Here is a 12,303-nt window from a genome sequence, read left to right as displayed (position 1 = left end):
TCTGCGGCTCTCGCTGACCCGTCTGAACACGTTCCAGATGTCTGCAGAACCAGTTATTCTGTTTCCTCTCCTTTTTTTGTTTAACCCCCCTCTCTTTCCTCCATTCCTCCGCTCCATACGCCCTGCCACTCATCTGCAGATGGCAGACCTGACACCTGGAGGATCCTGGGTAATCAGAGAGACAGCTGGCTGCCCAGTAGAGGAGAGCTGCAGCCAAACCCACATGCTCTCTCTCTCTCTCTCTCTCTCTCTCTCTCTCTCTCTCTCTCTCTCTCTCTCTCTCTCTCTCACACACACACACACACACACACACACACACACATTCAGCAACAGCCTTGTGTGCAGGAATACACAAAAAGGAAAGCACATAAATTAATTCTGCACAAAATAGTCCATGTGTTTCTGCACACACTGACATGTACATATATGTGAATACTTTATATACACTACTGTATTTAAAGGGTGAATTACACTTAGTTAAAATGTAGAATTAAGGTGTGATCCAGCAGAAGAAGTGGACAACACATCTTAAATAATAAGATGTTTTATCAGTTATTGTAACTACATTGCACTTATTGAGGGTGCGGCAGAAGAGTTCATGAATATAGATTTCAATACCTGCCCCTGTAGATTTTCAAGCTCCTACGTGTGCAAAAATAACCCTCTGTGAGCTGCAAAATCTCTACATATGAGGTTATTATTATTATTATTATTATTATTTTCAAAAATGAGGCCTCAGAATTTTTCAAGCGGAGACAAAGGAATTTACTAAGTAGTGTTGGAGCATAATTCAGTATTGTCATCTTTTGGCTTTAAGTGAAATCATATCGTCACAACACACACAAAACTGTTGTTTACATGAATGACCCCAGCAAACTCTAATAACAAAGTAAGCTATAAAAGGTTTTGTTTTACACATGTAAGTAGTTTTTTCTGATGTAAAACATACAACACACAAACACAGTGCGTGAACTGAATATCACTGCCCACACACTAGAGTCTGTCCATTCTATCTAATTGTGTGATTTCCCCACCTCTGAGGGGAGCTGACATAAGGGACTCAGGCTATACAGCCATTCCTGGCTCCTCCTGACAACTGCAGGAAGTAACAGCTACCTGTAAAATGGCGCATGTTACTCTACCGTTGAGCCAGCGGCAAAAAAAAGCACCTGTTTGGAAAAGAAACTTTGCGCAGCAAAACGAACGGCCTGAGACTTGCCTTTGGCAAAAGCAAAGGCGTGACATCATAGCATTACAGATAGTAACAAGAGAGCTAAGAGATATGTTGCACGGCAAGGAGATACACTGTATTACATTCAGAGCGATGCCTGCACCTGCACAATGAATGCACGCATTCACGCAACAAAATATGCACAGTCCCAAATGTTGTCTTGTTGCAGCTGTCAATGCCACTTGTGCAGACGCGGACACACTGGAGTAAGAACAATGGAACTCTATGAGACAGAAGCTCCCTCAATGAGCTTAGCACCACATGAGGCTCTGTGCTGCCACTTCCATGTCTGCATCACAGGAAACAAGTATGGTTCCCAAGTAATCATATGGGCAATTAAACCAGAATGAGGTTCACTTGACCCATAAACGATGAGCTTATAGCACACGTTGACTGTCTGAGGACCGCTGGCCATGTTGTTCAGGCCTTGCAATGTTTCTGTTATTTGTCTGTGTTTTCTGGCTTGAAAACTTGAGACTTCTGAGTATTCACACTATCTAATGTTTTTGCCCAAAGCTTGCACTTTAATCAGAGTTGTCAGATATTAATCTATTTCCCACAAAATATGTTGATGATTTAGTACTCATTTGCTTTGCTTAATATGTTTTGGAGAAAATACAACCGCTGTCTTGATTACATTCTCTGTTGATGCTTTTTATCAATCCCTAATGTGTGCCATCCCAAAGGCCAGGGTATGTTTAAAACAAACTAGTTCATACAATGTTAAGACAACTTTTGTTTATAGTTTTTCCAAACGGCCACACTCAAAGGTGAAGCGAAAAGCATGACACCATAGAGAGGGGGGGCGAGACCCAATAATCAGTCAAATGGGTATGATGGCAAACTCTTTTTCCAAAGTTTTAATGGTGTTGCACTCCAGGGACAGAAACAATTAGAGGAATAAAAAAGAGAGCTTGAGGTTCAAACCCTGCCTACTTTTTCACCTCCTCACACCCCCAATTACGATGTAGAAGAGGCGTGGGAAGTTGGGTTTTTGGACACTGTTTGACAATCCAACAGGCATACTGGGTTAACGGACAGATGTCAGAGGGTGCTTGATTGGTGGTGTGTACATAGCACAGAACTTTGAGGTTTTAGGCTGATAAAACACTTGATGGGGAAAGATAATGTTTCAATATAAAAATTTTGTGGTTATGTTGCTAAAAAAAAGAACGGGGCTACAGATGTGCTTGTGGGTGGGCAAACTGCTAGTCAGAACACCTTTAATAGGTGGAATGAGGGAAGGGGATGTTTGCATGAGTGAAAAGCCTTTGTGTTCCCTTCACAAAAGACCTGGGTGAACATTAGAGAGGCTTAAGTGACGACTGTATTCTCTCTCAAGTTGCTGTTAACATGAAATATTGCTAAAGTAAAGGGCAGAAGGGAGGGAGAGGGTTGGCAGGGGCAAGCGCCAGCACATACATCTAAACCTCGCCCCTCTGCTCACTACCTTTAGGAGATTACATTATGGCGCTCGCCATTGTCCCGCTTCTTCAAGACAAAGCCTGTTCCACTGTGCTAACAGCGCGCCTTGGAAAGATTGTAAAAACAAGAGGTGAATGTCAAAAGCAGAAGTGAATAGGATCTCTCCCTTCTTTTGTCAAGCTGGTAAGGTATGCACAAACACATCGCTGCGTGACAGAGAAGAAAGGAAGGCCTTGTGGGAGAAGGAGCAGGAAAAAGTTGGAGCGTCTTCGCATGAAAAGGCCAATACCGTGAGAAGTCGCCTGCCTGACTCCTGGGTCTATAGAAGAAAAGTATTTGGATGAAAGACCCCCAAAACACACAGAAGGCATTACGCTAAAGACAAAACACAAGGCTTGGAATGATGACCTACGGCTACAAAGATAAAATAGCTTTTTCTGGAATATAGAACATTAAGGTTGCAAAATGTTTTTGTTTCCATTTTTTTTTTTAAAAAAGGAAAAAAAATAACGATAGTACAAAATAACATTTTTTTTTTTTTTTTTATCAAGAATGTGAATTTTCTTCATTTACTGCAAAGTGATTTCAGATGTATGAAGAGCAGCCAACCACTGCTAAGCTTCAGCCTGAAGTCAACCTTGTCACGACCCAAACAAGGCTTTAACTGTCAGGGGCAATAATGAGGGCGACCTCGGCTCCCTCTAATTTACAAGGCCAGCGCCAGCCTGTAATTAATTGCTGCGTGCATAAATGTAAATGAGTCCACTGGGGAAGCAGAGGGAGAAAAAAAACGGCTGTCAGGCCAATATTCCAGCAGGGAGCAATCTGCGAGAGAGGGAAATGATTTAGAGGACAGCGCACAAATCTGCTGCTCCGGAGAAGCTGAACGTGAGGGGAGGCTCGTTGCAATGGTGGAGGTGGTAGTCAGGAATGGTTAAAAAAAAAAAAAAAGAAGGAAAAAACTGTGGTGGCAATAAATTTCAAATGTTTTATTTCAATCTTCTCCTCCCACATATGTCTACAATTTGTATTCATAAGAGAAATCAAACACACAGTTTATCTGATCTGCCAGACCCAAACTCCTCCACCCCACACTGCTCTGACTTGTTGCACAGAGGAGGCATGTTTTTCTAAAGAATTAATGCAAATATTTCATTTCACAGAAACGTTTATCATGATGCAAACATTTATTGAGGATCAAGACTTTTTCCTTTATTTTGCATTTGTACTGCTCTGTCCGACGCTGAAACAGACTTCTTGCCAGGAGATTCAGCCTGAGTAAGTGATTACAACAGTCACTGCTCTAATATCCACTACACTGCATTTTCAGTCTGTCATTTTATAATGCTACTCACACTGTGTGTCAATCTCAATTTAAAGCTGTTTATAATTTTGAATCTTAAAGTTAATGGAGTTTGTATACTATCGTTGACATATATACACACATTTGCAGCTGGAAATGTACCAGTACAACTCTCTGGGCCACAGAAACAACTCTACAGGAGGAACTGGGCAGATTTTAATTTAGACAAATCATGAAAGTTTTATAACTATTGATTGGGTGGGTACTGACTCCGTTTGTGTAAGTCAAGCAAATCTCTATGGCGATAAGCGGTAATTTCAGGTGTGTTTTTGGATCTCACATTCACTTTCACTTGTTTTTGACGTTTCATGTCTGTAGTCATCGCTCTTTTAGTAACAGTTGACTCTCAACGCTAGCAGGAAAAAAAAACAGCACGCCGCTCTACACACAGGAGTTGAGGAGCGAGTCTGTTGAGTTAGCTCCGCCTAGCCTCCCTGGCGGACCAACCACTGCTGGGTGAGGGAAAATGCTTTAATCACTGTTAGCCACTTGTCATTTTTCTTGAGAATGTCGCCACAGGCACCCAGTTCGTATTTTTGTAAATGCATTGCTTTCATCAGTGGGCCAAAGACTCAATCACCATTGTGTTACCTCATTCAGTGGCAGTGACTTAACAGAAATGTATTTAAATGAAAATCTTTGCGATTATTACTTTAAGACATTGTTTCCTTTAATGTAAGTGTTTAGGTTATGTCAAATTGGTAAAGTGTTTAGTTCTCTTCAAGCTGATGCACACCATGACTCCTTCCATTATCACCATTATTATCTTGTAACTTATCCTCCACCTGCGAAAGTCATGGAGCTGCACAATGACAAAGAGCACATTAAATCAAAGAGAGGCAGGCAGGAGAAATATGTAATAATTTATGGCAGCTACAATAGCGGCTCTCATTCATAAATGTCCAGCACAAAAGGCCGCCGCTTAATTCCCTTCGTGTGTACCATGAACAAACAGGCACAGAAACCATTGTGCATTGAAACCAGCAACACACGTGAAAACCACAATGTGTGGGTCAAAGTAGTGACACTTAAAGACACACACACACATACACACACACACACACACACACACAAACGGCGAGCCTCGTAGCAGCCACAATAGCGTCTTTATGACATAAGCTCCTTTTCACTACAGTGCTTTACAAAGGCAAATGAGATTTTTCCTATAGCAGGCCTCCAGAAATAACAATTGACATCACAGGCCAGCCTACGTATGTTTCCCATATTAAACAGGGACACACAGTGTAAGCTCCTTGAGAATGAGACTAAACAGCTTGCTGAGGCAGCGATTTTCCCTCCTGCAACAGCAGGCTCTCCTACAGGGAACCATCGACTTGAGGGACTGTGGCAAAGGGCCATTTTATTGTTACACACCGGCTGCGGGCCAAGACAAATGAACTACCTCTAACAATACAGTAGTACGATTGGCCGGATTGGTTTCATCTCAGACTGAACGGTAAAACAAAGTTTTCTCCCAAAACCAACAGTTAACATTAGACACATGAAATAGCCCAACAGGTGGGTCCCATAAGGAGTGCAATTCTCTTCAGATGGCTCACACAAGAGCACACACACACACACACACACACACACACACACACACACACACACACACACACACAGTGCTGCTACCATTGCCATTAAGTGTATCTTGCCTATTCTTGTATGCAAAACCTTCTGGCACAAATGTCAGCAGGCCGTCCGTACTACCATCTAAAGTGTGTTGGATTACGTGGCGGAAACCTGAGGTCTGAGCCCAGTCAGCTCGATACTCGAGCCAGCGCCACTCCTCTGCACAACCCGTCATCACTGAACGCCACACTGCACACTTCTGCTAATCCAACAGCGTGTACAGAACATTGCATACTATGTATAAAATAGACAGGAGCGTGTCAGGAGCATATCTTTTATGAATACGTTCCCAGGCACTGTATAATCCTGGGAACTTCATGACACAAGGAATGAACCTGATGTGTGTATCTCACAAAGTCTTTCTTGCTTTCAGAGCTGTCCGTCAAGCGGTACGTTTCTATTCTGAGCCACACAGTAGATCGCCAGCTCTCTCTCTCTCTCTGTTTTTTTTTTCCACTGTTGCCTCTATCTCTCCACTGCGAGCCAAAACACTCACCACCATCTCATGATGACAACGGCTCGATTAAAGACTTCTTTACGGCCTGGAAACCATGGCAACGCCCTGCGTAGACAAGCTGGACGACGACCAATTGGATCTGGGCTCCGGTGGGTGGGACCACGCTATATTGGCCCTCACTACTTTACCACAGGGTCATTTTGGAGGCCTCGCACAGCGAACCCTGCTGCCACGCCCCATTACTCCAAACCACTACGAGTGGTAAAGTGAAGGTTAGCAAGCCTGCTTTTAGAGGAGGGTGATGCTTCTACAGATGAGAGGAGCAGAGTCAAACTGTAAAAACAAAGTAAACATGAGCTCAGAGTACAATCATGCCAGGCTTGTTTGCAGTTGTTTTAAATCTGAAAAAAATCATTTTAAAATTGTAACGCAAGCACGAGCTGCAGTCTGAGCATTGCTGCTGGGCAATAATCACTGCTGACCAGTTTGACAAACCTCTAGCTGAACACTAGACTGGGTAAACCCAGCCCGATCTGCCGGCGATTTGATTTCGCCCTGCAGCTCAGGCTGGAAACCTGTAATTTTATCTATCCTGCTTCCGTTACAAATCTGCGTGGACCAATCACAAACTGGCTTATCCACCTGGCGAGCTATTGGCAGGTTTAATGCAATGATGATAGAGAAGCGACAGCAAGCAGCTTCTTGTTTACATTCAACATGGCAGCCACCGAAGCACAGCAACCTGTTGATGCCGCTGTCGCTGCTGTTTTAAAAGATTTCAAAGGCAAGTTTTCTCTGAAAACAGAACAGAAACTTGCCCTGGAACAATTCCTACAAAAGAAGGATGTGTTTGCCTTACTACCGACCAGCTTTGGTAAAAGCCTAATTTACCAGTCACCTGGATCATTGGTCTGATTGGTTGAATGACTATCCAATTGCGTACAGACTCATTTGAACTATGCCCATTGATCACACCTCTTTGTGCAGTAGAAAATACAGAGCAGACTCCCCAGACTAATGTTCAATCTTAAAAGATTGAGCTTGGTCTGGTGATAGCCAGACTAGCTGAACACTGAAAGCTTCGGCATATTTACTTTGTCACCTATATATTCAGACACACACCCATCGTCTCTATTTTTCTTTTTTCCCTCCTTCTTCAGGACACATTCTTCCACAGAGGCCATGTTTGTTTCCTACTGTGGAAACACTTTGATTAGCTCTATATTGCCCCCTTGAGGACTGATGTTTGTTAAATCCACCGATGCGTAAAAGTGCACGATCAGTAGGGGTGGGGAAACAATTGAAAATCGTATGTATCGTGAATTTTTTTGCGATGATTTTTAAAATTGTTTCTTTTCCCTAGAATCAATATTTATTTATTTTTTTACCAATGATTCACCTAAATATTTTCTGTTTATATGGTACCGCTGACTGAAAGCAGAAAATGCCGAAAATACATGTTATGTACTTCTTTACAAATGAAATAAATGTCAGACTGACTGACTGACATGTGATGCACATTCTTTTTTAGAAAACAATTAGTTTTTAGAAATGTCTCATGATATATTGTCTCTAGAAGGGTAGTATTCAACTTTTGTTTTTGTTAAAGAGGGAAAAGAAAATCGCAATACTCAATACTATCGAATCGCTATACCTCTAGAATCGCAATAAACAAAAAGCATGTCGTCCCAGTCCTAACGTTCTGTACGTTCACTGGGGACGTGCGTTTGTGCCAGATGGGCCAGGGGTTGACATTTGCGTTTGCGTACTTTTTTTTGTAATCTGTCCCTCACAAGTCCCCTAACTTTTTAAATTCTAATTAGCTGACAATCCTTAATTTTAAATGGTACCTTGGTATGTTTTTTTCCCCATTATGCTTGCATTCTTACATCAAACAAAACATAATTACTTGTCTCCCAGACAATTGTCATTGTGAAGGTTACACAGACTATTTTCCTATCCAGGCTGTTATATCTTCCAAATACTTCAAATTACATATCTAACCTTGTTAACACAATGCACCAATATCAATTAAATGTCAACTACAAAAGAAGGCAGAGTAAAGTCCCCTTTTGTAAATTTGGAGCTAAGAAAGCTACGTTTGACTGTACTGTCGGCTCGGTCATGAAATGTGTGGTGTGTCTTCGAATGTGTATGTGTGCGTGTTCGGGAGCAGTAGGAGGTCTTTCCCTCCCCACAAACATTTCAGCACATTGCTTTTTATCTTTTCCATCCTTGAACAGACAGACAGACTTATGATGGAAGTTCAAAAAGAAGCCTGCCGTGTTGTGCTACTGTGGCTCTGGAAAACAACTTGTGTTCAAAATATTTGTCAACAGCAGATTAAATTGAGAAATGGTGAACAAATTCACAAGCATAGCACCTGAGAGTGATTCATGCAACATTAATAAGATGCGCTCATCCAAAGGTTGTGCAAATAATTTATTTTGTTTGTTTTAACCTGCAGGGAGTGCTAGAGGGGTGGGGTTTATGTGTCATAGCAATGTGTTTTTTGAATCTCACAAAAGATGAGTAAATGTATCTTCAAACACTAGCCTCCAATTGTCAAAACATTCAGGCACTTATAGAACAAACCCCACCCATCTGGTTGTTAAGCAGGACAAAAAAAAACAGGAGTTGTTTGCTAATGACACCCACTGTCCCATACTGGCTCCCTGCATTGTTATGCACACAGAAGGTTGTTATTGAAGTTGGGAGTCATCTCAGGACATTTACTTAGAATATAGGTTCGCATTAACAGACCTTCTTTCACAGCGCTGCAGAGGAGGGTCTGGCTAGTCCACACAGCATTCCGGGATGGAAGAAAAATGCGCTTTGGTTTATTGCCATTTCTTTAAACCAATCACAAACGTCTTGGGCGGTGCTAAGCACCGGACAGAGCAACGGTGCCGCTGCAAAATAGCCTCGGGAGGGAACTTGTTTTGGTGAAACGGAAAACTCAGATTGGACAGATAGTCTAGCTAGCTGTCTGGATTTACCTCTGGTCCTCATAAATCCACCAGAGTTTAGAACGCCAACACAAAGAAAGAGGATGGTGACGGACATCCGGCGGAATTTCCGGCGGCACCTGAACAATCCCGGAAATGAAACGTCGTCGATATAGACTACTTAGAATATAACTAAAGAGAGAATCATTTAGTAACAAAAACCTTTGTGTAGAGTTAAGGACAAAATCCGGCAAAAACATCTGTATTAAAAGACAGACTGAGAAAAAAACAGGGAGAGACAGAAGCGGAAGGAGGAGAAAAAGACTAAAGCTCTACAAGCTCCTGGACATATAGACATACTCGCATGTGATTCCCCTTTTCTGTAAAATCACCAGGAGCATTGTAATTGCCAAAGCATCTGCTGCTGCAGCAGTCCAAGGCCACAACTACTGACTGACAGATAAAGAGCCACTTGAGCACCGATGTCAGTCACCTGGTCACCCTATTATAGCCTTGTTTTTAAATACTAAAACTCTGCAATTTGATTGGCTGAAACAAAAAAGACCACAACAACAACACTTTTATTTTGTAAATGATGTCCACGTATTAGCAGCAAATCAACTACGGTGGACATTTTTCCAGGACTCCTTTTTTGACGTTTAGTTTTGGCTGCTGCTCCTGGCAAAGCTGAGACGCCCGTCAAGTGCAACAGAGGAAAAATTATGTCTTCTTCTTTTTTTTACGATGATTCTGCTTTCTTAAAGGGAAATATTAAAGTTACAATGATGGGATTTCCATGAGCAGCAATGCACAATAACTTGTCAGGTTAATCTATTTGCAAGCAACATCAGAGAATCTAAAAGCTTTTTTTCCTTTGGGGGAAAATAATTTGTCTCAGGTCAACATGCAGCATTCAGATCAAGAGAATAGTGTCAACATTTTGCAAACTAAGTACGTTCTATCTTAATTTTATTTTTTTGTTTTAGACACAAAACCTTCATTTGACTTTTCGGCGTATCAGTTAAACTGGGTGTTTACCTTTGGAAACGAAATAGTGCACAACTGTTGGAAGATTTCATAAAGTGAATTCTTGTTTGACCTTTTCTCCACTTCAGTCTTTGCACTCACTGGTCTTATACATAACTGGGTTCAGTTTCACAAAGCACCTTAACTCTTTATTCCACCACAAGCCAGAAAAAAGAAAGATTTTATTATAATATCATTTTGGGAAACTAATTTTAAATCCATATGCTTTTGGTGTCCTATTCTAAAAAGGGAACTGTTTTTTGGGACAGTTCAGTGTGGTCCTATCGGCAGAGTTGGATCCATCTGAAAATGTTTACTGAGTGCTTCAAATACTGAACGACTCAGTTAATGTGACCAAATACAAAATAAAGCACAAGTCATTTTTGCTGGTCACCTTTTAGTTTTTCTTTACAAAAAGTCAAAAAGTCAAAAATGACCTCTCAGGATGCAGGAACAAGCCGCGACCAGGCTTCCCAAAAGTACTTAAGCATTATTATGTCCATATATGACTAGCTGGATTTGTTCAGCGCATTCCAGGAATTATTTCACGTTACTTCATTTACAGAGTTCCTACATTTCCAGAAATGACTTTCAACAACCCAGAGAGACGGCAGCCCTGTGTGATGTGCTGCTGGAGAGTGTCATGGTGAGTTTTTCCACTTGAGAAAAAGTGAGAGAGCCGAGAGAATGATGCTGCAGTTTGCCATGCCAAGTTGTTCGCAAATGGCAAAACAAGCAGGAAAACAGAAGAAAAAGAGAAACATTCATAGCCGATAATCACAATCTAAGAAAGAAGTGGCTTCAGTTCAGTGTGGATTTACGTAAGCCACTCCTTGCTATTTTCTCTCTAGGCAGGACGCCCGGTTTGTGACTGTGTTAACACTGCAGCAGTAATTTGTCAAAGGCTTTTGTGTTAACCATACATTTATAATCTTAGTCAATCGTTTGCAGGTACATAATAGCCATTGTCCATGTTGCAGTCGTCAGACAACGGCGCAACACACACACCCTGTTGCCTAAAGAAATAAGAGCCAGAGAGAGAAAAGAGCCGAGGAAGAGGATGAACTTTGTGAACTTGAGCTGCTCTGCGGATCAGAACGCCCAAAAATATGAGCTGCTCTGAACATGACGAGGACACGCCCAGGATGCTGAACTAAGATGTCGCCTAAATACCGTATGTTAAGATGTAAAATGAAGAGGAAGGAAGAGCGAGTATGTGTCTGTGTGGAGGGAATGCTGTTGTCATTAGGGGCTGGTGTGTCAGGTAAGGTCTTATTCTGAGTTTTGAAATTGGATGGTGGGTAGCAGGTGCTGGAGGATCAGCGGCAGAGAGGAAAGGTTAGCCCGGCTATTGAAAGAGACGAGAGAGGAGAATGAACGCGGCCCCTCGTTATTCTCCGCTCTGGGGGGAAAATGAGGAAGCTGTTTTCAAGGTTATGTGGTGGTGGAGAACAGAGGAGGGATCCACAGAGAAGTATGCCCACCCAGCAGGACACACACACTTACACACACTTACACACACACACACACACAAAACAAATACATACATGAAGGTGCATAGATACACATGACAAGGACACATCACAAGACACACAGAGAAATTCTTTTGTATTATACACGCCTAACTGTGCACAAGGACATGCATGTACATACATGCACGAGGGTAGTCTCGTGCACACACATACACACACACACACACACACACACACACACACACACACACGCACACACACACACACACACACCTATAACACACTTACACATGCAAAAACACACGGGGTAAAAAGTCAATATGCACATGAGCACACATAGTGTCACAAACAGAGGAACATTTGACAGTGTCGACAATCACAAAAGATGCTTGAATCCATAAACGTGCACACATAAATACAACCATACACACACACACACACACACACACACACACACACACACACACACACACACCTAAGCTTGCATTGTGGTTGACAAACTTATGGGAATCTGCCAGCGTGCTTCAAGTGCTCATTCTCCGGGGCCTCAACCTTTCTTTTTCAGCAGCAACACTGCAATTTGGGTGTGCCGTTGGGCCAGAGATAAGTATAGGCTGACTAATATGCACTTAGGACCCAGGGAGAAATACTTAGGGCTAAATGTTTAATTTGTGTTTGTACAACACATGTCCAATTTAGGGTCTGGTGTCTTTTTCAAAGAGCCCGACAACAAATAATTCGGACTCTCC

General features: G+C 42.1%; 1 protein-coding gene across 6 annotated transcripts in view; it reads right to left on the bottom strand.

Moving 5' to 3' along the window:
• Positions 1–12,303, bottom strand: part of LOC116046821 (transcription factor SOX-6-like) — a 114,140-nt gene that overhangs the window by 97,704 nt on the left and 4,133 nt on the right. The window contains exon 1 of one of the 6 annotated variants that reach the window (XM_036002836.1): positions 6,148–6,167. The exons of the other annotated variants lie outside the window; for them this stretch is intronic. The gene's annotated coding sequence lies outside the window, so the exon portion shown is untranslated. Of the gene's footprint in view, positions 1–6,147; positions 6,168–12,303 lie in introns of those variants that run through there. 6 annotated transcript variants of the gene reach the window in all.

The sequence above is a fragment of the Sander lucioperca genome, chromosome 7, assembly GCF_008315115.2.
Source record: "Sander lucioperca isolate FBNREF2018 chromosome 7, SLUC_FBN_1.2, whole genome shotgun sequence".
In the NCBI taxonomy this organism is placed as follows: Eukaryota; Metazoa; Chordata; class Actinopteri; order Perciformes; family Percidae; genus Sander; species Sander lucioperca.
This window is presented reverse-complemented; position numbering and strand designations above follow the sequence as displayed.